At 38.9% G+C, this 26,371-nt stretch overlaps 1 long non-coding RNA gene across 1 annotated transcript in view; it reads left to right on the top strand.

The window, feature by feature from the left end:
- LOC147581779 (uncharacterized) overlaps positions 1 to 26,147 on the top strand; it is a 107,287-nt gene extending 81,140 nt beyond the window's left edge. Inside the window, exon 4 of the long non-coding RNA XR_015250242.1 lies at positions 24,357 to 26,147. This is a non-coding gene — a long non-coding RNA (uncharacterized LOC147581779). The remainder of the gene's footprint in view (positions 1 to 24,356) is intronic.
- The last annotated feature ends 224 nt before the right edge of the window (positions 26,148 to 26,371 follow it).

The following is a 26,371-nucleotide window of genomic DNA, read 5'->3' as shown; positions in this document are numbered from 1 at the left end:
CAGTGGGAATCTTTGGAAAGGTCTGTGATCATATGGTCTCATGCAGAGAACAGAGGGGATTACTTGTAGTATATAGTACTCACAATTTATTCAAACAGTCTTGGTTTTATAATGATTGATTTTAGTATCCGTTTTGTTCACATTGTCTCATGTCAACTTGCATGTAAAAAGGTAGTAATATGTTTGTAGAATTAACAAAAATATTCGGCAAGTATTATTGATTCTAATTCTCTAATATCACACATGGCTCAGAGGTGAAGTTATGGCTGACGTGTAGTAATGCTATGTTGCTCTGCAAGGATAGTGGGAGGTCACATTGACAAATACAATGAGGAAAGAGGTATTGAAATAAAGAGAAAGAGTGTGTTAAGGGAGCACATGAGGTGGTCCAACTCAGCGAAGAGTCTGGGAAATTGTTATCAGAGACCTTTATATATGTAATGAGTCTTGAAGTTAACCAGGTGAAGGGAAGGGCAGAGAGGAAGGAGAGCGCTTTAGTTAAAGGAAACAACGTGGCCTTGGGCGGGAAAAGTAGACTGTCTCTCAGATTTACTGTCCTTCTGCTCTTCATTATTATTGCTTTTTAAATATATTTTGTTGTGGTAGGAACACGTAACATGAGGTCTATTTTCTCAATAAAATTTTAAGTGTACAATACAGTATTGTTAATTATAAGGACATGCTGTGCTTCAGATTTTCAGAACTTGTTCGTTATGCATAATTGAGTCTGCTTTCTATTTTTAACCTAATTTCTTCATTCCCCAATATCTCCTAAGTTCCATGCATAGGCACCCATAACCACCTCATCCATCTTTTGTTTTGAGGTGGGGATCTCTGACCCTTAACACCTGTTATCCTTGGCAGTGTTTTACTACTTGCCCTCTGGCTCCATGTGTCTGCTAACCATCTCGGCATGGAGGTCCTGATTCAAAGAGCGGCCTGCCTAGGGAGGGCCAGGGGATGAGAGAGGCTGAAGCAGCAATGACCACGTGGTTCATAAAGTCCCTTAGATAGGGTGATAAGGTGTTTGAAGTTTATCTACAAGGTTCTGGGAGTGACTGAAGTATTTCAGTTCCAAGAGAGACATTTTTATATTTATGCTACATAAAGATCATTGTAGGAGGGATGGATTGCAGGGGTCCAGTCTGATGGCAGGAAGGATAAGTACGAGGCCATTGTAATTATTCAGACAAGAAGTATTGAGGGCTTGAACTAAGGCTGCACCACTTGGGAATACAGGGAAGAGGATAGATATTACATTATTTAGGCAGAATAGAGGAGCTCTAGTGACTGATTATTATTAACAAAGGAATTTTTCCATTTGTTTGATGAGTTCAGAGTGGCCATTTTGTTTCTGCTTTCATTCTTGGTTACATAAGATTCAGGTTCTCAGTCACTAACAGCAATGTAGTTAAAAGAGCCTCGCACATATCTTGGTATACTGTTTTGTGAATGTTAGCTCTAAAGCTGAAGGGGTAGAAGATTCCAATATTCTTATCACATGGTTGACTTTCTTTGGGAATAATACCATTCCCAGTCAACTGCAGCAGGAGATTGTCTGGTTTTAAGAACTTCAGAGAATCCAGATTCTGTTTTATGAAACTCTTTATATGAATAAATGCAAGAACAGAATTTGTCTTTGAGAAGCACTGAACCTGCTTCTCAGCTTTTCTGGATGGTGAAGAGGCAGGCTGCTTGATTAGTACAAGGGGAATTTATTCACTTGCCCAAGGTGAACCTGGGAATTGACCCAGGATCTTACTGCTTAGCTCAATACCTCTACTTTGTTCTGTTTTATCTGTATTAAAAATGTTTTTGAGGCTCTATTCAGAAAAGTTTAGAATGAATTTTATGGGAAGCATTTTTATCAGGGAGAGTAGTATTTACATTTAAAAAATAATTTTTTAATGTTTATTCATTTTTGAGAGTGTGTGTGAGTGGGGAAGAATCTGAAGCAGGCTCCAGGCTCTGAACTGTCAGCACAGAGCCTGAAGATGGGCTCAAACCCATGAGCTGTGAGATCGCGACTTGCGCCAAAGTCAGATGCTTAACCGACTAAGCCACCCAGGCGCCCCAAGGAGAGTAGTATTTAAAATAAAATACTGGGCTCCTGTAGATGTCCTGATGTAATTTTTACTATGTTGTAAATGGTAAAGAGAGAGAGAGAGAGAGAGAGAGAGAGAGAGAGAGAGAGAGACTAACCCAAATCTTTCTACTAAGAAAATTCTCCTTTATAGACAAAATTTTAAAAGAGAAGTAGTATATATTATAAAAGATAGATTTTAGTTTTATGGTCAGGCACACTGCTGAAAGCAAAGCTAAAAAAATCCACAGGCATAAAGCCAGTTTCAAAAGTGGGAACCTACTGAGTTTCAACCTAACCACTGACAATGCACTGCAGGTGGACACCACATGGGAGGATGAAAAAAATGTGATTGTGAGGGTCATGTTGACAGTTCCATGTCCATAATCTATTCCTCTTAAATTTGATCTGTGCATCTGGTACATATTTATGCATGTATTTTTGCTACAGGAGCTTAGAGTTCTTTAAGTAGGTCAAGAGTGTCTATGCTACAAAACCTCCTGTTGAGGAGAGCTGATGAGGCAGTGTGAGTGGCCTGGCAAATATTAGTGGCCTTGGATGCTGCAGGGCTCTATTAGAGTATTTGAGGTTGCTTGAGGGTCCCCCCTCTGAGAATGGGATTATTAGGGACTATACTTCAAAAAGGAGGCATATCCCACTTCCTATAAATTGGAAAAGCCAAGGAAAGTTTCACTGATGCAGATTCCTTTGGGGATGGGAGTTGAAAACCACACTTTTAGTACCCAGCCAATGGTCGTCTGCCACTGCCACCATAACAAGCCAAGAATAAATAATTTGATAATGGAGGATCCAGAGACACATAAACTGGGTAACTATTGTTGCTTGCAGTGTAGAATCAGCTCTACTCAAGGGCATTTTTCAGGGTTAGCCTCTTAGCCTGTTTAAATCACTTCTCAATAAGCATCTCATCCTAGGACCTTCTCAAAGCATGATTAACTGTCCATGTTTTGATCTGTGTGAATGGATGAAGAAGGCCCTTCAGGAGAGCTGCTACATTTCTTCTATTTCCTAGTGGAAGGTATGGTTTAGAATCTTAGGTGAGGAGATGTGGCTTGGGTTTAGAAAGTGTGACCCAGAGCAAGAGGAGTTTAGAGTGGTTCTTCAGCACAGATGTGAGCACCATCTGAATTTCAGGGAGCAGCTGACTGGTCCAGTGTGCCTGACCATAAAACTAAAATCTATCTTTTATAATATATACTACTTCTCTTTTAAAATTTTGTCTATAAAGGAGAATTTTCTTAGTAGAAAGATTTGGGTTAGTCTCTCTCTCTCTCTCTCTCTCTCTCTCTCTCTCTCTCTCTCTTTACCATTTACAACATAGTAAAAATTACATCAGGACATCTACAGGAGCCCAGTATTTTATTTTAAATACTACTCTCCTTGGGGCGCCTGGGTGGCTTAGTCGGTTAAGCATCTGACTTTGGCGCAAGTCGCGATCTCACAGCTCATGGGTTTGAGCCCATCTTCAGGCTCTGTGCTGACAGTTCAGAGCCTGGAGCCTGCTTCAGATTCTTCCCCACTCACACACACTCTCAAAAATGAATAAACATTAAAAAATTATTTTTTTAATAGGCTTTTATTAATCATCTGTTATCTGTTGTAGAATTATGAAATACTGAGGGCTAGCTCAAAATAAAATTTACATCTATGCACCCAGTAGTCCCAGGTGGGCATATGAAGATGAATGTGTGGTGTAGCTGAGTCTCCGGGTTACTGGAACTTGAAAGATGCCTGGCAGAAGTGACTGGTGATTTCTGTCCTGCCTTAAGGAGTGTGAGCCCCATTCACACCTCAGGATGTATCAGTGACCTGTGAGCATCACCACAGCCAAGCTGTGGGGTAGGTGAAGTTGGGACTGGAGAGTATGTACCTGACATCATAAGATAGACCCACAGTCCTAGCGTCACCCCAGAGGCCATGAGCAAGCACCTCTAAAATGTCAGATGGTCCCTGAGATGCCACTAGAGGGCGCAGTATGGACATAACTATGAATTGCACTTAGGAGATGAGACTGATTCTTGGGTAATCAAAGGCTGAATTTGGAAGCTTTCTGAGGAAGTGAGAGAACTACTGAAAAACAGGATGACTGGGGAACCTAAAATGGAAAATTCTTTGAGAGAAATAATAGTGATAACAGCTACCATTTATTGAGCACTTACTAAGAGGCAGGTATGATTTAAGTGCATTTATGTCCTTGAATTCTTACACTCCACTTAATGAGGAGCTTTATTATTATCTTCAACAGATGAGGAAATGGAGACATGGAGACTTAGAGGAACTTGCCCACGGTCCTACAGCCTCTGCCTCTGTGTGGAGGAGCTGTTTTTTTTTTTTTTTTTTTTTTTTAAATTTTTTTAACGTTTATTTATTTTTGAGACAGAGAGAGATAGAGCATGAATGGGGGAGGGACAGAGAGAGAGGGAGACACAGAATCGGAAACAGGCTCCAGGCTCTGAGCGGTCAGCACAGAGCCCGACGCGGGGCTCAAACTCACAGACTGCGAGATCATGACCTGAGCTGAAGTCAGATGCTTAGCCGACTGAGCCACCCAGGCGCCCCGAGGAGCTGGTTTTTAATCCAGGACTATCTGAATCTAAAGACCTCTTCACTTCCGTTCTTAAAACTTAACCCTGGTATGCTCTGTGAGGGAGGACTAAGGTTATCCCTGAAGGAGAGCAACAAAAAACAGCAGCCTAGATGCTGGGAAAGGTTTCAAAATTCATACAACTCTGAAATGTTTTTTAGCCCCTCCTCTTTCTGGTGATTTGAGCAAAAGGTTTAGGCTATGGAACTTTCATGCTGAATCTGTGGTTACAGAATGGGTTTCAGTGGAACATCATCCATCCAGAAAAGGGGTCTTTGCTGGGAGAAAGACTCAGAACAACAACCTAACAGAATTTGACTCTGATTTTCTTATCACTGGTTCTCATAGATTCTGGCAGCATGCAGACTATATATGTTAGTGAGTAAATTCTAGACTTGAGACATTAGAAGGTGTACTACCACATTCACCTGAGGGCCATTGCTGGAGGGCAGCATCTCAGGTGGAGATCTTAGAGGGCTTCCCTTGTGGTTGTGAGAATTCTGTGGTTGGGAACAGCAGAACCATCCCACCGTGTTTCCTACTGTGAAGTCTCTGAAAGGGTTTGGTGGCTGGAATAGGGCATCAGTCAGAGATAAGGATTTTCTGGTTCAATTTCTGACACAGATAACATTGTCATACTGCACAGACTTGTTTTCTCCTTTGGTCAAGTTTTTACCAAGATACTTTTCCTTTTTGACTAAAAAAATTTGGCTCAGTTAAGACTACTAGCAACTTCTCTCAGTTATCCTGTGCCCCCCATGCCTCCAGCACACACTAATTCGGTGATAATAGAATGCTAAAATAACTTACGGTATAAGTAAAGCTCTACAAAGGAGATGGATAGGCACTTTACAAAGCTGAAATGAAGGTTTTCTTTTTTATCAGCAATAACACTCAATGCTGATAGAAGTGTGGGGCATGGGAATGTATATATTAATAGTGGGGGTTATAATAGCAAGACCTTTGGGAGGATTACTTAGTACTATTTTTTTTAATTTATTTTTGAGAGAGAAAGCACGAACAGGAGAGGGGCAGAGACATAGAGAGAGAGAATCCCAAGCAGGCTCTGCACTACCAGATCAGAGTCCAATGCAGGGCTTGAACTCACTAACTGTGAAATCATGACCTGAGCCAAAACCAAGAGTTGGACACTTAACCATCTGAGCCACCCAGACACCCCAGTAGTATCTATTAAAATTAAAAATATTCATTCCCTATGGCTCAGTTATTCCTCTTTTAGGAAATAACCTTTCATTTTTTTTCCTTTTTACTTGTTCCTGATTTGAATGGGAATACTTCTAATGCTTCATTATTAAATAATAATTTTTGCTGAAATTTTCTTTTCTTCTTCTATCTGTCTGTCTAGTAATCACCATCTTTTTAAGGAATATCCTTCCATTCTTAGCTTCTATTATGAATCAAATTTGCATTTTATTGAATGCTTTTCCTGTATCTATTGTGATTGTCACACTTTCCCCCCCTTGAATCTATTAAAGTAATGAGTTTTAATGATAGAATTTCTAATGACAAATCATTCCAGCACTTCTGGGGTAAACCAGATTGGTATAACACATCATTTTCATTAATTACTGAATTTAGCTTGCTAATAGTTGTTTCAGCATTTTGCATCAATATTCAGACATCAGATTAGCCTATACTGTTCCTTCTTTATGTCTTTCTTTAGTTTTGGAATCAAGAGTGTAACTGTCATAAAATGAGTTGAATACTTCTGTTTTTTTATTTTTTCTGAAAAAGTTTGTATAATACTGGCATTTTTTGTTTCTTTTTTAAAAATGTTTATTCATTTTTGAGAGAAAGAGAGGGAGAAAGAGCACTCAAGCAAACAGGGGAGAGGCAGAGACAGAGGGAGACACAGAATCCAAAGCAGGCTCCAGGCTCTGAGCTGTCAGTACAGAACTCGATGCAGGGCTCTAACTCACGAACCGAGAGATCATGACCTGAGCCAAAGTCGGCCGCTTAACCGACTGAGCCACCCAGGGTGTCCTGGCATTATCTGTTTCTTGAATGTTTTAGTAGAACTTAATTATAAAACTATTTGATCCCAGTTGTTTTATTTTTCCTTTATGGTAAATTTGTATTTACTCTTTTAAGTTTTTGCTCAATTTATTTAATGATACGGGACTATTCAGACTTCTTTTTAAATATAAAACAGTCTTCAACGTTTATTTATTTTTGGGACAGAGAGAGACAGAGCATGAACGGGGGAGGGGCAGAGAGAGAGGGAGACACAGAATCGAAAACAGGCTCCAGGCTCTGAGCCATCAGCCCAGAGCCCGACGCGGGGCTCGAACTCCCGGACCGCGAGATCGTGACCTGGCTGAAGTCGGACGCTTAACCGACTGCGCCACCCAGGCGCCCCTTAAATATAAGACAGTCTTAAGAGACTCTTAAAAACTGAGAACAAACTGAGGGTTGATGGGGGGTGGGAGGGAGGGGAGGGTGGGTGATGGGTATTGAGGAGGGCACCTGTTGGGATGAGCACTGGGTGTTGTATGGAAACCAATTTGACAATAAATTCCATATTTAAAAAAATAAATAGATATAAGACAGTCTTGATAAAGTATAATTTTCTGTGAAGTTGCTTATTTTGTCTAAATTATAGGCTTGTTTTTTAGTATTCTCTTTACTTTCGTTTCTATGTAGTAATGTTGTCCACTTTCATTCTTAACGTTGTTTAGTTGTGATTCTTTCTCCCAATTAGCTCTAGAGAGGCAAGGCCTTGTAGCATTGGAAACAGATTATTAACAAAATAGTTTCTTTGTGGCAAAAGAATGAAAAGAGGAAAACACCCTAAGGCACTCATGAAAAATGCCCACCAATCCAAGGTACAATCTCTTGTACAAACTTGTATAAGAATAGCAAAATCCTTGTCCATTGATAAATTTTCTTTCCTTTTTATTTTATAATATTTAATTTAGCTTCCAGTTTCCAAAAATGGTCTTTAAACACATACTATGTACCAGGAGTGTTGCTATGTGCTTCCACATGTAGATAAATACATGGTCCTGCCTATAGGGAATTCATCTAGGCAGGTCACAGAAAATAAGCAGGAACACTAGTGATGTAAGCACTGTAGATGTGTATTCAGGCCACATGGAAGCACTACTGCAGAGAGTCTACACCATGACTGGGGACAGGGATGAATGCCTACACAGTTCTGGGTGTGCACTATTCACCCTGAATTCTCTGCCGATGGCACCTCATGGAGCCTGTGTGAATATTGCTCTCTAGAGTTGGGTAATTAGATGACCTGGACTGAAATTAATCTTAGAATGAGCACAAAATGGGTACTAAAAAATGGATGGGAAAAAAAATCAGATGAAGGGATTAGAGAGAGTAGAAAGACAAGCCACTTGAGGGATTTTGCAAACACAAAGCTTTCCACAGATGAGGAAAACCCTGGTCAGATCATGAAGGTCCTTATGTGCCATATTGAGTGAGTTTTGATTATAAACTCATGGTGAAGGGAAGATACTCAGGGACATTTAGTGTGGGGCTGACAGGGATCAGATTTACATATTAGGAGAATGGGTGTTGTGATTGGTGAGAAAGAAATATTTATGTTATTGCTTAGCCCAGAAGGAATTGTGATGATATAAATGAATACCCATGTGTCATAGAGAAGATGAAGGAGATGGGCAGAACCAGGAGGACTTACACTGCTCATCCTTAGACTTAGTTGAAGGTGACATCCTCAAAGCCTACAGTAGATGCTTGTGCTTGCCCTCTTATGGCATACTATACTTATACTTCATCAAATTTATTTATTTATTTATTTATTTTTTAATTTTTTTTTTCAACGTTTATTTATTTTTTTGGGACAGAGAGAGACAGAGCATGAACGGGGGAGGGGCAGAGAGAGAGGGAGACACAGAATCGGAAACAGGCTCCAGGCTCTGAGCCATCAGCCCAGAGCCTGACGCGGGGCTTGAACTCACGGACCGCGAGATCGTGACCTGGCTGAAGTCGGACGCTTAACCGACTGCGCCACCCAGGCGCCCCTACTTCATCAAATTTATAATAGTCTGTAGCACTAATCCATTTATATGGTAGTTTATTTAACCTCTGTTCTGCCAATAATCTGTAACTCTACAAGGGTAGAGTTATTTGATTTGCTCACTATTGTATCCCAAATGTGTTGTTCAGTACTGAAATAGAAGAGATGCAAAAGGAGAAAGGGTTGTTGAGTGAATAATGAATGAATTCAAAAGAGGCAAGATTGACAATTAGATTTCTAGCTTGAGAATCTGTGCCGTTCACTTCATAGATAGTAGAGGGCGACTTACAGGCTTATGAGAAGTGGAAGTTTGAACACGGTGAGTTTGAAGTATTTGTGGGTGAGTTTCTAGCAGTCATTGTGTAGAAGGAACTGAAACTAATGAAGGAGAGCTAAGCTGAAGACATTCACCTAACACCCACTGGTATGTAAGCATTGCTGAAGTTGTGGGAATAAAGAGAGCTGGCTCAGAGAGAGCAGGTATGGTGAAAAGAAGATGGGGTGCCTGGACCAGAACCATGAGGATAATTGAAATTTAAAAGAAAGACAAGAGGCACCCTGAAGGAAACTTAGGTGCTCATTAAGAAGTAGAACAAAAAGTGATGTTACCATGGCAGAAGGAAGCATGTAGTCACATACTGCCAAGAAGTCTAAGATATGAACCAAAAAATCTTCATTAGATTTGTGAACTAAGATCTTGGGAAGAACAGTTTTAATTTTGTGAGCAAGGCCAGATTATCCTGGGTTGAGATGTAAGGGAGGGAGAGGAAATGGTGAGCATGTATGGCTTTTTTCTGGACACATCTTTGTGCTCTAATAGGAATTGTGAATGCGTAGTGTCAGGATATATATATATATATATATATATATATATATATATATATATATATTGAGGACAAAAGACTCTTCAGAGTTTTCACAGCTAAATTGTGACTCACATAACCTTGGTTAAGGATATTATGAAGTGCTTCTGTTGACTATTACATCCCGATTAGGACTTCACAATTTATGAATAAGAATTTGAAAATGGTTTTGAGGAGAATCACCAGATGGTTATTTGATCAGAAAGTAAGCCTTTGAAGATATTAAGTGGGAGAACTATCTCAAGCATGAGGAGTGCTGTTACTCAGAAGAGGTTGACTATTTGTACTTTATCTCCCCTGGAAAGAGAAAGTGAAAAAGGACTTTGGTTGAAACATGAGGGATTTAATCTAGAAATCAAAATTTCCTGACACTGTGATTGTTCAAGCAGGTTGCAGAAGTTGCTATAAAATCTCTTCTTCGAGGTCTCAGAAAGTTAACATTAATAGTTTTGAAATAAGGCCTTGAAGAGTAAACATTGGTGAATTTGATTAATCCTTTCTGAGAGAGAATAGTTGGCCAATGGCTACAGTAGCTAAGGGACTGTCCGTGTACCTCCCTACAGCTGCGTGGTGAGTCTCCTGCCAACTAAATCAAGCTGATTTGACACAAAGTGGTTGTTTGTAAGCCCCTGAGAGCTCTTTCGGCATCTCAAACCCCAGAGCGCTCACAGTATTTCCTGTGGGCTTCGAGTTTAGACCTCAGTAAACTTGAAAAATCCATCTGGCGTTGGCTGAGTCTAGAATTCAGGAATGTACGACAAAAGCAGAAGCAAAGTGAATATCTCAGAGCACTATATGTCCGTGTGAAGTTTGGAGGCCTAAAACCCTCTTTATTTTTCTCTCACATTAAACTGAATGGATGAACAGCTCATTGTGGGTGGTTTGTGTGGTTTATATATTATTAGTCATCTTGCAGCATTGTGAGACCCAGGCCACTCCTGCCACCAATTATGTGTGTGTGTGTGTGTGTGTGTGTGTGTGTAAAGAATATAAGCCAACCATACTATCTTCATTCAAACTCCGTTTTATTCTCTTAAAAATTTTTTCTTTGTGTAGGAAACATTCTGTTACTTTTGAAAGGAATGATTTCTTGAAATGTCTTTACAAAGACATTTGAATTATATTTTAAAGTTTTCATTGGTATTATAATTATTGTGACTATAAAGAGCTCTGTGAAAATGTATTGACATAGATATTAAAGTCAGAACAGGAAAAAAGAGGGAGAAATTTTTACTTAATATATGCTTCATATGATGATGGTTCCTAAGTTTAAAATTGTGGTAAGCTTAGAAAGGATGTTGATTTTTTTTCTTGTACCTAATATAAATTGTTATTTAACCAGTAGTAAACAAGATAAGTAGTTATTTCCATGGCTAATTATGTTTATGTGTTTATCTTTGTATATTTTCTACTCCATCTTCCTTTTTAGATTATGTGTTTAAATTAATTACCTTAGAACCTAAAACAGAGACAATACAAAAGTTATGCCCAGAGTAAAAATATAGGTTGCTTTTGAATAGAGTAATTAGCTACTAGATTCATTAATTCAGGGTATACTCATATAACTCATTCATTCTTTCACTTATTCATTTGGTGGCTACTCTGTACCATGAGTCATGCTTAGCACTGGGATGAATAACACATGTCGCATGCCTTCCAGAAGTTTGCAATCTGTTGAAGGGAAACAGACATATGAAAAAAAAAAAAAAAAGAAAGGCAAATGTATAGCTAAACTGTTTGGGTTGAATGTGACAGAGACCCAACTTAAACTAGTTTAAGAAAAATGGGAAATTTATTCAGAATCCAGTGAAGTTAACAGCAAAGCATGAAAAGATAGGGATGCAGCCAAGCCTTGAGGACAACTGGCAGCAATAATTTATCCTAAGAGTGAGTTTGTCTCCTTCACCTCTGTGGTTTCTTTAGAGTAACACCTTCATCATCCCTCATCACAGATCAGGTTTATTCTCTGTAGTGGTGAATTCACTATTGAAACTCTTAGCTACCAATTCTATGATTTCTGCAAAGGAGAGGGATTCATTAACTTTCAAAGCTTGCATTTAAAAATTTCTTGAGATGTTCTCCAATCATCTTGGCCTAGACCAGGAGTCCAATTCTAGATCGGTCAAGTGTGGCTGTTGGGAGAGGGTCATGTAAGAATTTGGCTCCTCTTGAAACAGCTACATGGGTAGAGATTGGAAGAGCAATTCTGAAGAGTTCTGGACTGCCAAACTATATATATTCTGCTATGATACGTAGCATGATAAAAGTCTGAACAGATATCAGTGAGGGCATAAAATGGGGCTTACTCCACTTGGGAGAATCAGTTGACTCTTATAGGGAAAAGGTGATACCTAAGCTTGGCTTTAGTACATATATAGTTAGTCCTCAGGCAGATTTTGGGATTGGGGTTGGGAGAGTGGGGAAAGGGTGTAGGATTGCTGAAAAAGGAAGTCTGGAGAGGCAGGTTGGGCCAAAAGAGTGAAGATCTTCTATTTCATGTGCTTTCCTGTAGACAAATTCTGAAAAGGTATTTTTTGAAAGAAGTACCTAAAAGTTCCTTTAGCGTGTTTTCCAGCTAAGACGAGGAAACCATACACCTTGTTGTTTTTCTTCTCTAAGTGTAAAATATGTAACTTTCTTAAAAGTCTAGCATTTTGAAAGGTTTATACATTTATATTTAAAAGAAATATATGTAGGGGCACCTGGATGGCTCAGTTGGTTGAGCATCCAACTTCGGAACTTGTGTGTTCCCGTGTCACATCAGGCTCTGTGCTGGCAGCTCAGAGCCTGGAGCCTGCTTAGGATTCTGTGTCTCTATCTCTCTCTGTCCTTCCCCCACTAGCACTCTGTGTGTGTGTCTCTCTCAAAAATAAATAAACATTCAAAAAATTAGAAAAAAAAAGAAGTTTATATAAATTTGCATAGATTTTTATGGAATATATTTGCATAGAAACTTTGTAATGTTGGTGTCTACTGCTAATGTTAGAAATGTGGCCTTGATACAAGTGTCTGACCTTTGGTGAAGAGAGGAGGAAGGATTCAACATGGGCTAGAAGTTTGGGAAAGTGGGAAGCACAAGAGTTGGACCAAGATGGGGGCTAAAAAAGTGAGCTGAAGATAAAGATTCAGCTTTAAATTGTAAATGGAAGCCACTTCCTGGAAGAAGTGGTTCTAGGAACAGAAAAAAATTGTTCTACATGTAGAGAGAAATTTTGAGTGGTGACAATTAATATGGGAGTATTTGTAAGCATATAAATTAATTTTAGAATTATATTATTTGAATCAATTGAAGTTGAGACCTGAAATTGACAGTCAATGATATTCAATTATTGCATTCATCCTAAGTTTTTTGACTTGGGTTTTGCAAATATTAATAACTGCTCAATTAATTAGGCAGCAGTCATGAGGACAGAAGCCTTGTGTTTTTATGTCTTTCAATATGGCTGCCTCACTGTTGAGTATGTAAAAAGATTGACTCACTGATTGATTTCTACTAATTTGACAAATACATCTTATAGGATATTGTAGGTATGTACTTTAGTAAGATACAAAACTAAGTTTAATTCATCAAGATTTTCTCTTAATAGTGGACTGATTCTTTACAATCAGTGCAGTGAATAACATAGTGTTTGATTAGATATTTGTTTCGGTTTGGGAAGATTTGCTTAAAGTGGAGCAGATTTCAGAATGACAAAACAAGTTTCCCTGGCAAGTTTGGTATCAAGCGTTTTGTTTTGTTATACTTGATTATGTACTTTGGCTGCATAAACCAAACATATGTTCCAATCCAATTTAGTCTCTGTTCAGAATGATTTTCCTTATTTGTCCAAAAGTTTCAGAACTAATTTTTTTTGCCCTTACTCTGAGCATTCAGCCTTCATGTATTTCAGGGACAACAGGCACCCCAGGGATTTGGGTTTGACTCATGGCTTTTATAGTTAAGAAGCAAGCCATGCTATTTTAGGTGGTTTTAGTGGTGGCAAGTTGGAACCATATACAGTGTAATTTGTTTTCTGACACAGGTGATAGAAAAGTCACTTAAGTTTCTATATGTCATAGTTTAACCAAAATGTTTCCTGTTCACTGTCTATGCTTTTGTTCTATTAGAACAAAATATGCTCCTTGTCATTTAGGAAATTACAAGGGTTTTAGTAGCTCTGAAGACATAATCTCATGTCTTTAATGTAAAAGTCTTTAGCGTATTCTATGCTTTGCTCAAGAACATAATGCTTTTAGAATCTCAGGTTATATATTTATTGAAATCAAAAAACAACCCAACCCAGTTCTTCCCCACTGTGATTCTCTTCCCTATGTGTTTCCTTTATTACTCATACAGAAAACTTCACTTCTGATCCTTCTGGTCACCGCATGGGAAAATTTTTTCCCCCACACCAATGAGCAGTTTTCTGTGACACCACCTGGGTGTCCTACAATTTGACACAATTCTAACACTATCTATGTGGAGATAGTGTGAGATTTCATAGGTCAGGGGCTCAGTCCCACAAGGCTGCCCTTACCCCCTCACTTTCAGATGTTAGTTACAAGCCTAGGTTATCGCCTGTGCTTCTGACCAACCAGCTATAAATCAAAGATTCCAGTGATCCCCTCTGTGGGCTTGATTAATTTGCTAGAGTAGCTTACAGAACTCAGGGAAAGACTTACATTTACCAGTCTATTAAAGGATATGACAACAGGTATAAATGAATAGTCAGACAAAGAGATACATAGGGTGGAGTCTGGAAGGGACCCAAGTGCAGGGAGCTTCTGTCCCTGTGGAGTGGGGATGTGACACTTTCTTGGTGTGGATGTGTCTGCCAACCTGGAAGCTCTCTGAACCTGGTACTTCTGGGTTTTATAGAGCCTTCATCACGTAATTAACTCCATTTTCAGTTCTTCTCCCTTCTCAAGAGAATGCGGGGTGGGGCTGAAAGTTCTAAACTTCTTATCATGGCTTGGTCTTTCCTGTAACCAGGAGCCTGCCCAGAGATGTCTCATTAGAGCAACAGATATTTCTATCTCCCAGGAAATTACTTGGGTTTCAGGATCAGGAACAAGGGTTAAAGACCAAATATTAGAACAAAATATGCTCCTTGTCATTTAGGAAATTACAAGGGTTTTAGTAGCTCTGTGCCATGAATGGGGGACAAAGATGAACATATATATTTTCTATTATCTCACACTTACTTCATACAGCCCCCTGGATTCAATTGTGTGAGATAGACAATGAACAATCTTAGGTCAAAAATAATTTTCACAAGAGAATTATATTACAGGTTAAATTTATAAAACTGTTTCAGGGAATAATATAATTTTGACAATAAGCTCAATGTTTTTTGCATGAATTCCATCTGCATTTGTTAAATTGTTTTCTCAATACCCCTGTTGGCTATGTGAATCATAGGATTCCCAATTATTTGATAAATGTAGAGTATGAAGTTTAATATATTTAGACTTGACAAAAGTTATCCAACAAGTGAGTCACAGTGAGAAATATCCAATACAAATATGCTATTCCCTTAAATTCAGATTAAGAAAAAAGAAATATGTGTTTAATATTTTCTCAATTATTTTAACATAGAGTTATAGTAGCATACTAATCACATATTAGAGTTAGACAGTTCCTAGAAAATTACCTGGTCCAAGTCTTTCTGTTTCAGATGAAGGAGGAAGACCTGATATGTGCCTATTCATTCATACACCTAGTGGCATCAGCCAGGCATATCACAGAGAAGCCCTGTGATAGCTACCACAAGGACTCATAACAACTACCATCATCATTGCTATGTTGGTGTGTGTGCTACACAGTGTCCTAGTGTTTTATTTAATCCTTGCAATAATTTAATGAGTTACTTTTGCATCCTTGTTGAACGGGAAAAAAAGAGAGGGGGAATTCGAGGGGGAATTCACTTTTCAGCTAAGTGATAAAAGAACTCTGACCCTACATCTCCCTGACTTCAAAACCCAAAGTCTCTTTTCAGCTGTTTTACCATTAAACAATGGTGCCATGGTAAACCAGTTGTCAAATATGGAAGGTTTAAAGCAAGTCTGTGACAAGATCAATGCAGAAGTTTTGGTGGGATAATAAAACCAGGTGTGTGATTCTAGTAGGTAAGAGACTATTTCATATCTGGTGGAGTTCCTTTGAATGGAGAATGTAGATCTCATACTTTACTAAGTGGACCTCTCTAATTATCCCAATGCTTGTCCAAAGAATCTTTCTCCTTTTCTTTCCTGCCATTAACCCAGATTTAGAAGGAAGTTGGAAGAGATATGTAAATGAATAAAAATAACCCAGGAAGCTTTGTGCTGATAAAAAAAGTATTTTTGTCCTGATTTGGAAATAGTTATTGGGTAAATTATTTCTGACTTCATAAAGCTCATGTTCTTGTGTGTGTGTGTGTGTGCACGTGCGTGTGTGCAGTAGGATGTGCATAAACAAAGAGCTTTATTTGACCATAAATAACTTTCCACAGCAGTAGCTTCTTACATGAATGAACACATTTGGAGAATACGGATTACTATTTAGATGTTTTTTTTTTTTTAATTCAATAAGTTCCTACTAAATTCAGAGACTGAGAATTTGATCCCAGAAGATTGATCAAAGGCCTTGTATTACTAAAATGGCTGTTTTCATAAAAGTGTTTTCAAAGATCTCTAAAGCTCTATAAACACTTCATTTTTGTACATGTTGTAACTGTCTGCTGAAGAATTCATCCTGTAGAAGGCTTAAAATCTCCAGACTGGGTGAGAAAAGTGAAATAGGATATGGTATGAGAGTAGATGGTCAAATAAGGGAGAGGAAAATCCTCCCTATTTTTCTTCTGCTTGGAAATAAATATACAGGAAACTCTTACAATGGCAGCCTTTTTCTTTTCTTTTTTTCTCTTCTCTTCTCTTCTCTTCTCTTCTCTTCTCTTCTCTTCTCTTCTCTTCTCTTCTCTTCTCTTCCCTTCCCTTCCCTTCCCTTCCCTTCCCTTCCCTTCCCTTCCCTTCCCTTCCCTTCCCTTCTCCTCTCCTCTCCTCTCCTCTCCTCTCCTCTCCTCTCCTCTCCTCTCCTCTCCTCTCCTCTCCTCTCTTCTTCTCTTCTCTTCTCTCCCCTTCTCTCCCCTCCCTCTCCCCTCCCCTCCCTTTCCTCTCCTCTCCCCTCCCTTTCCTTCCCTTCTCTCCCCTTTCCCTCTCTTCCTTTCCCTTCCCTCTCTTCCCCTCTCTCCTCCCCTCCCCTCCCCCTCCTCTCCTCTCCTCTCCTCTCCCCTTTCCTTTCCTTTCCTTTCCTTTCCTTTCCTTTCCTTTCCTTTCCTTTTTCCTTTTTAAAGCTATGGATGCATTAAAAAACAAACAAAAATAAACACAAACTGCATCTGGAAGCATTTTGAGCTAGAGCATTGTAAAAATGTGTCAGATGATATATTGGGAAAAGAGTTGGTTTAAAGTAACACTAAAATTCAAAATGAGATTGTTTATGTCTCTGTTGTATGTCTGGAGAAAAAATTTCACTGCCATTAACAAGGTTGTTCTCCACAAAGCCCTCAGGGATCTAGTGCCTATTAGCTTGGTGTTTTGCCACATATGACATCTTTTTTTAAGGTCACCCTATGATCCAAGAAGGCTGCTTCAGCTCCAGCCATCATGTTCCTTTTCAAGTAGCAGGAAGAAGGAGAAGGAAGAAGATATATCTATCCTCTCCCTTTAAGATTATTTACAATTTGCTCACACATATCACTTCTATTTATACCCCTCGGGCCAGAATTTAGAAAATGGCTATACCTAAATGAAAAGACACTGGGAAAAAAGTCTTTATTTCAGGTGGTCAAATACCTAACTAGCTTAGGAATTCTATGACCATAGGAAGCAAAATAAAATAAAATAAAATAAAATAAAATAAAATAAAATAAAATAAAATAAAATAAAATAAAATATAAGTAAAAAAGATAGTGAGGGACAACTATAGCAGTTTCTGCCACAGATGACTCTCACTCTGTTCTCTGCTCCAAGTCCCACATGTAAATGATTTTAAATCCAGAAAGAGCATGCCTTCAGTGAAATCTGTTCTTTCCAACTTGTTTCTGAGATGCAAAAACACCTTTTAATGCCCTGAGATATATGGTGGGCAGAAGCTGGTATTAAAAAAAAGATGAATGCCAAATGGGTTTGCCGTTTGCTCTGGGTCCCACTAAAATTTCACAGAAACAGTAGCATCATCTCTGCATGACCTGTTTGCTTCATAAGGATGCCTTTAAAGTTGCAAAACAATTCAGGCTCCTTCAGGCACCTGGAATGTTCTTGCGCCATTGCCTGACTCACTTTAAATTGAGAAACAGTTGGGACCTGGGACTGCAAATCCTGCTGCCTGACCTCCGGAGGATTTTCCTTTCTGGAGTTTTAATAGGTGTCATCAGCCTAGTAGGGGAGTCTCTTGGCAAACCTGAGTCTTTCTCCCTCCAGAAGCTCACTGATCCTGCCTCTGTGAAAGGGCCAAATTTGTCAGTGGGAAAAGAATTTTAAGAAGTATCATGAAGTAAACTGTTTTGCCATGGACTGAATATTGACCCTCAGTAATAAAAACTTCTTACATTTTCAACCATGGCATTAAACCATCTCTTAAATAATTAGCAAGTGGAGAGACAAGAGGTAGGAGTTCACTTAGCTCTTTGAAAAGGAAAACTTTATTAGACTTGGGCACACTGGGAAAGAGTGAATCAAATCAAGGCACATTTAACTTTTCATGCTTGAATACTGAGAGTATTTTTCAAAGGTCTTATATGTGAACACAATAGCAGTGTTGCAGTTGTGTGTCTGTCTGTGTAGCTGAGATTTATTGTTAGGCACTTTTCAAGTCAAATATTTATTCCTACTAGAGAGTAACACTGTTCTTCAATTTTTTCTTTTTCTCAGTCTCTTCCCTCACCCACTTTAAAAATGATCCAAATGTTCCACTCACTGAGTGTGGGAAGACACAGAGCAGCAGGAGGGAAAGAACAACAGAAACTCAGTGAAGGCCATTGGGAACCTCTGCCAAGAAGCATTTTGAAGAGGTTAATAATGCTCAAATAATAATGCTTTTAAGTTGCCTTTACCTTGAAAACATCCAGCTACTGTGTGGAGTTTAAATTATCTACCTAATAGCAGCAATTCAAATTTTAATTGCCTACTCTTATATATAGAAATATTTGGTTGGACCAAGTTCTCAAATGTTGGTCAGTTTTCTGGGTTTTAAAAGGTGTTACTCATTACACCACGTGGAGCCTCCGTTCTTTGTCCTTTCCGGCCATAGTTATATCGGCTTCCAAATTCAGCACTGTGACAACATTCCAGTAGAGTATCCAAAGTTGTTTTTACAGTCTGACAGAGAAGAAAAGAAAACGTATTGGGTAAAGTATGAGTTTCTCTTTCTCCTAAACTTCCTCCCACCAGAAAGAAACAAAATTAAAAACAAAGCAACCAGAAAATAAATGTGTGTCTGGGAATCCAGGGATTAATTTCCTCATAATATACCTGTTTCAGCAAATACTTGCAGAAGTGTTTGCCTGTTCCTCAGATGTCATAGCTTTCCTTTGGTCTCTCTTGGTGGATCCAGTTTCTCAGCAGTATGATGTATTCCTTGTTGTTTCTAGTATTTTCAGTGGACAAGAATCATCTGGTACATAATCCATGACTGGGCTGGAGGCTGAGTGCAGCTGGCCACAGCTGTGCTAGAGTAGCCTGAGAACTGAACTGTTCATATAAGGTGGTTTAAGAAGGTATTTGCAAGTGGAGCAGAAAATGGGCTCTGTGCCAAGCTCAACTGCTGATGGGGGTTAGTCTCTCAAGGAATCACACTGGTCGTTGGTGGTCACAAAGATGGAGCTGAGCATAAAGTGGAGAATTCACTACCCCTAAGCCTGTTGCATGGCTAATTTCAACCTCTCTGTGGTCACGTGGATGTTCCTAATGTAGTGAAAGGCCATGCCCTTTTCTTTTTTGCCTTCTAAGGCTTTTCACCACAAATTCCTCTTTGGAGAAATTTTAGCAGTGACGCCATATTTTCATTAATAATGGAGTGCATATATAGGGACTTGTAAAGGATGCAAACTCATGCCAAATTGTCACTCTGGGGCAGCAGAAGATCAGGAATAATGAAAGTGAACAGGACAAAGAATATGAATTGGCAGGAGCGGCCTGGTTTGCTTTAGTTTCAGACAGACTAAGGGAAGGATTTTGATTTCATACAGTAAGGTAGTCCTGGATGTCATGGGTTAGCACGCAAAATGATGAAGTCTAGACAATAAGCATCAAGAGCAAGAAGTTTTCATTCCTGAGACATCAAAAGATGTGGGGCTCTAGAAGACATGGATGTGGGGCTTCTAGGCTCTGGAAGACATGGTGGAGCCCACACAGAGGAGACACTGAGACAGGCTTTTGGCAAAACAGAGGATGTTTTTATGTTTTCCATATATGTACTTCTGACTACATATGGGTGCTCATTGCCAAAGGGAGACTCATGGGCTGTCCCCTCCTGACTTAGCAATGCCAGAGGTAGTCAACCTTCTGGGAACAACACACATATCTATCTAAAATTGGTCATGACTCTATGATCATCACTTATTTTGAAAATTCACTGCCAAATGAAGTTACTTGAGAACTTTATTTAAATTTTTCTCCCAGTATAAGCAGGAGATAATTTTAAATCATTTTCAAAATTCAAAGAAGTCATTAAATTAAACATTGTTACCTTACCCACTGCTTCTTTTGTGATTGAATAAGAAAGCTTAATATTGAAAATGAAGGGCCAAAATATTAGAGGACTTTCTATTAAGTTTAATGTCTTCTGTGGTATTGTTACATAGCATTTTCATGAGACAGCTAAGTAGATCATGCACAATTGGCAGGTAAAACAAAATAGTAACAAGACATAGTGAAGGAAAGAGTCATGAAGATAAAGGGTGCCTAAGGCTGACATTTCTTGATGGCATTAATGAGGACAGTGTAGCTTCAGGTAGATCTTTTAAACCAAATTGGTAGATCTGGGCTATGTCGTATGTGTGTTGGCAGATGGGGTGCAGTCCCTACTCTCTCTCTATCTCTCTGTCTCTGTGTCTCTGTCTCTCTTTCTATCTCATCTTTTCCTTACTCCCACTGTCTTTATCCAAAATTTTCAGGGTTGTTGACAAATGAATATAATGGATATGAGAGGAAGCTTGTCCTGTGGTTCTGGGGGGCCCAAGGACAGGATTAGCAATCCAGGCCTGACTTTTAGCATCTCTTCTGAGTAAGTGAAAGCCAACAGGAGTAAGGGCTGAGGCCACCCCCTCGCAATGGCTGTCAGTAGGGGTCAGGGCTTTGAAAGCTTAGGCCAAGGATTTCCTCTCAGTATGTCTCACGGACATGCATATATTCAAATTGTATGGACTGAGCATGCTGTTCCTTGGACAGCAGTATTTTTATTGCTTCACCATACTTAACCCTCTGCTTCCACCAAAGAGCCATTTAACTTTCCTTTTTTGCTTCAAAAATTATGAGTTTCATTTATTTTTAAAAAACAAGTACTCATTGATTGCTTCTGTGTGCATTGTACCAAACACTGAACTGTGGCAGTAGGAAGAATTTAAGACACGATCCTTGTCCAGTGAATGTCCTTACACATACAATCACATCAAGGTCTGTATAGTAGTTTAAGAGCTGTGGAAGAAGTAATTACAGTAGAGCTAGAGTTAGGGAAGTTAGAAAGACAAGTTTTCATGAGAACGAAACATTATACAGACTAAGTTTTCATGGACTCTGGTGCCTGATTTTTTTAAATGCGCCTTTCCTGATATTATTGCAAGTCTTAGGGACACAGGCATGGCTTAGTGTATGCTCTTGTGGTTGATATACATACTTATTTCTTCACCACTGTTGTTTTCTCTTCATTTCACAAGGACACCAAAACTAGTGAGAAAAGGCCAATGAGGAAATTCTTGGGGGAAAAATCCCACATCTAATATTTTCATTTCTAATGAGAAAACCCAAAGGGAAAAAAGGTACTCGATACACAGAAGATGCTGGCAAAATATTTTACTAGGATGTGGTTTTGATCAGGTTACCATTTCTTCTGGGATAGAATGTGTTTTGTTATACTTTTTAAATCATTTTTTTGATCTCCCTTACACGTTCTCCATTATGGGCTCTTTCCTACTCATTGAAAAATTATGCAGAAATACATAGTACATGCTATTCTATATTCACATTAGGCTAGCTTGGAGAGTTTTAGGGAGAACACATGCAATTCTTCCACTAGGCTTAGCTGTGTTAAATCAGAGAAAGTATTTTTCCTTGTCCCCAAATGTGGGTCTAGAGGCTAGAGCCCTGACTGTTGGCATGTCACCAGCTTTCATGGCTTGCATAGTTCTTAGAAATGAAAGAAATACATTTTTGCAGTCACATGAGTCAAACATGAGACTTAGTTTTATTCCTTATTTGGGGACCACTTGACAGTTTTTTTCATTCTAGGTGATGTGGCTGGCTCAGATGCATTGCCAATACATTCATTTTATGAGTGAGCTCTCATCCTCACTTCTCTCCCAAAATATAAAATGAACATGACAAAATTATGTGACAGTTGCTATAGGCAACAATATTCTATTTATCTTTGCAATAGAAAGGCTCATCAAAGAATTTTGTCCAGGTATTTTTGTCACTTGGAGCAGTTATGTTGAATGTCCCTTAGCTTTGGTTTTGGTTTTGTAACGTAACACATAGCCAAGGTGTCAATACAGTGCCTATGTGGATTCCAGATATCATTCTGCCATAATGACTATAACATGGTGTGAATGTTGAAACCAGAAAGTTCATTTTTGAAGTCTGAAAGCAGCTGAGAACAGATGAGGGTAACAGAGCAAAGCTTGCTTCCAGCCTTGGCTGTTTCTACTGCCAGAACATTCTTCTCCCATTACTTCATATGGACCAGATAGGAACTAAGGTGCTCTGCAGATATCCCCATGATTCCTGCTAATAAAAAGAGTAGGGGATCAGCTTACACAGTGCAACCATGGATCACCTGTTAAAAACTTGCTGGTGATGTTCAGCTCTCTAGATTATAGCAGCTTCCCAAACTTTACTGTGTCTGCAAATCCTTGGAGATTTAGTGTATCCAAGGTGGAGGGAGCCCAGATAGTCTACACGTTTAACAAGCTCCCGGGAGATGGTGATATTGCCGGTTTGTGGACCACACCTGGGTAACATGAAATAGGGCATGATGCTGAAGTGGCCTAGCTGTCAGGTCTAATGGCAATATCAGCAAGCTTATTTCTGATCTGTGGGATTGACTGCATTCTGAATCTTAGTTTACCTCCTTTTAAGTATTTGTTGTTGGTCAAGAGAAGGATCTGGTGTTGATAGAGGGTATAGAGGGCTAGAGGGTATATGGAAAGGTCTCAGAGTATGGGATAGCCTTCAGACTCCCATAATTCTGTAGGCCTTACTGGTTAGAGAGCTATTTGTATTAACAAACAGTCCCTTTCATATGTTAGATCTTAGTTTAAATTAGTTTCATTAGCTGGTCTACTCCTAACTGGGAGTTGGGTTACTAAGGGAAGCCTGAGATAAGAATAAGAGTTTGGGGACTTCTATAGGAAAAACAATCTTGTGTGTTTCCTTTACTGTCACGCTACTACCACATTTGACTTCTGACACTTCCAGTTACCAAATGTGTGTTTCCCCCTGACACCAGCAATTCTCTTAGACCAGCTGAGAGTCCTACAATTCAGCTCAATTCTGACATCATTTACCTGGATATGGTGTCAGATCCTGCAGGTTCAGAGCTGGTCCCATAAGACTGACTACCCCCCCCCCTTCAGGTGCTAATCCCAAGTCCCAAGTTATCACTTGTACTTCTGATTGACTAGCTATAAGTCACGGTTCCTTGATTTTTTCTCTTTGCGTTTGATAATTTGTGAGAATGACTCACAGAACTCAGGGAAACACACTTACTGGTTTATTATAAAAGGTTATGATAAAGGACACAGATGAACAACCAGATGGAAGAGATGCTTAGGGCAAGGCACAGAGAAAGGATGAGGTTTTGTATCCTCAACAGGCAAACCACCATCCCAGTCCTCCATGTGTTCAGCAACCTGGAAGCTCTCTGAACCCAGTACTTTGGGGATTTTTATAAAGGCTTCATCATATAAATGATCAATCATGATCATTCATCATGGTCAATCTGCAAATTAATCTCTAGTCCCTTACCCTCTCCTGGAGGATGGGAAGTGGATGAAATTTCTAGGTTTCTAATAATAATGGCTTGGTCTTTCTGGTGACTAGTCCCTGACTTGAAGATATCCAGGAGCCCACCAAGAGTCACCTCATTAGCACAAAAGACATGCCCATCACCCAGCAAATTACAAGAGATTTAGGAGCTCTGGGTCAGGAACCAGGGCCCAAGACAAATAGACTAACGACAACAACAAAATGCTCTTAGTGCTCTTGTCACTTAGGAAATTATAAAAATTTTAGGAGCTCTGTGCCAGTAACTAGGGATATAAACATTTTTCCTATTATTTCACAGAACTGGAAACAATGAAGAAAGGTGATTTTGGGGTATGTGGCATTTCAGAGAATGGTTGATCTGCAAGAGGCAATGGACAGTCCAGGAGACAATAGGAGTCAGTGCTGATTGGCCTGATGGAGACTGAGATGACATCACTAATGACCAACTCAAAATGCATATTTCATTGATCATGAACTAACTGTATCATCTTCTTTTATAAGAAACAATGTAATTAAAAAAAAAAAAACACACTCTGATAAGACATTCTTTCCCTTTCTTTTCAGGTAGATTCCTCCTGGTTTGGCAGCCAAGAAAAGATTTATTTCAGTGTTTACACCTGCTGGAAAATTGGGAATTCCAGAAATCTCACAGTGTCCAGACCAGTTTTCTTTACAAATCTGGGATGCAGCACCCTCTTTTGAAAAACAGAGATCAGTTCTTAGACTTTGTACATTTATACTAGTTTTACTTCATTGGTACCAGGGTGACTTGAATTCTTGAAAAGGATGCAGTTTCCTAGAAACTTTTAGAAGAAAAGCATTAAAATAAAAGTTGACCATTGAATGGCTGGGATTTTCTGCATCAATGGATCTGGTGCACTTAATGGGCATTGAACTGTTCCAACTGAACCATATTCTTTCAATTCAAATAAGTTGATTTTTTAAACAGTAAATTGTGAGAATGAGAAATTTTGAAGGGGCAGTGGCAAAATTGTAGGTGAGATGTGCTTATTTATCATAACTTATTATGTTTAATCAAAATTACATTAGTACCCAACTTTCTTAGGATTAAAGACCAAGTAATATAATGAAATAAGAATTAGGAAATCAGGACCCTGATCACTATTTGAATTTCTACCATTTTATTACATCAGATATATCACAAACTTTATCTAATGTTTGGTGGATGTGGTCCATGATCCCTAGTAACTGTGTTTTAATAATAATGATTTAATAGTAACACTTACCATTTATTGAAGATAAACTATATGCTTAATTACAATCTTAACTCATTAATGACTTTCTAAATAGCCTTTCCCCTATAAACCCATTATAATAATGGTCACTTGTTATACCCCATATGTCTAGTCCTTTATATTTACAAGGCATATTCTATATATTTTTTTCATTAACCTATTCAGTTCTTTATTTAAAAAAATTTTTTTTTTACATTTATTTATTTTTGAGAGACAGAACATGAGTGGGGGAGGGGCAGAGAGAAGGAGACACAGAATCCGAAGCAGGCTTCAGACTCCGAGCTCTCAGCACAGAGCCCGACGTGGGGCTTGAACTCACAAACTGTGAGATCATTACCTGGCTGAAGTCAGACGCTCAACTGACTGAGCCACCCAGGTGCCCCAGTTCTTTATTAATTCTAATTTCTTGAAATAAGATTTTGCTGGGATGTCATGGAGTATTGTGACTGTGAATGAAATCTTCCTTATTTTTGGGGTAGAGAGAATGTGAAGAGAGCATTGTCTTTCTTTTCTCTCAAATTCCAACTGTAAAGAGTGAGACAGAGGTGTCAGTGTGGGGCTACTGGCCTGAAGATTCTCATCAACAGCATTGGCTGTACAAACCTGGTGCTACAGTTTCTGTGAACATTTTTCCCATTTCTATTTTGCTTATAGACTTAAGTCTTTCCCTTCCACATTGTACTTTGTCCTTTCATTTTGTCTTTTTAAATTTGATTAAGTCATGTTGGTTTAGACATTCTGGTGGTTTACTTACTCTTAACAGTGACTTTGGCCAGCCTTTAAAAACTCTTCTAATGCTGAAGACAAATGCAGTTACAACTGAGATGATTAATGGTAGAATGTTTCACTTAAGTAGCCCTGGTAGATATCTGTTATTGAGAATTTAATAAAATTATCTGTAATCATGTTGGCAAAGTTGTTTCCTAGGGCCATCTGCTTAGTCATTAAAATTATTTTTAAAGATATATCAAACCAGATGGTTTTCAAGGAGGATTTGACTTGTCCTATTTTTTTCAACTCTAAGGTGTATTTTTTATTACCTGTGTACCCCATCATTCTAGGATAGGATCCCTCAGAATAAAGGTATCTCCTTTACTAAGCCATTCTGCCTATTTTTCTATTTGTAACAAGAAAATATAACCATTTTTATTAGAATATTAAATGAGTAATCAATTTTTTTTTTAAAATTTTTTTTTTTTAACATTTATTTATTTTTGAGACAGAGAGAGACAGAGCATGAACAGGGAGGGTGAGAGAGAGAGGGAGACACAGAATCCGAAACAGGCTCCAGGCTCTGAGCAGTCAGCACAGAGCCCGACGCGG

This window comes from Puma concolor, chromosome B1 (genome assembly GCF_028749965.1).
Source record: "Puma concolor isolate L17-30 chromosome B1, mPumCon1.1.hap2, whole genome shotgun sequence".
Taxonomy (NCBI): Eukaryota; Metazoa; Chordata; class Mammalia; order Carnivora; family Felidae; genus Puma; species Puma concolor.
This window is presented reverse-complemented; position numbering and strand designations above follow the sequence as displayed.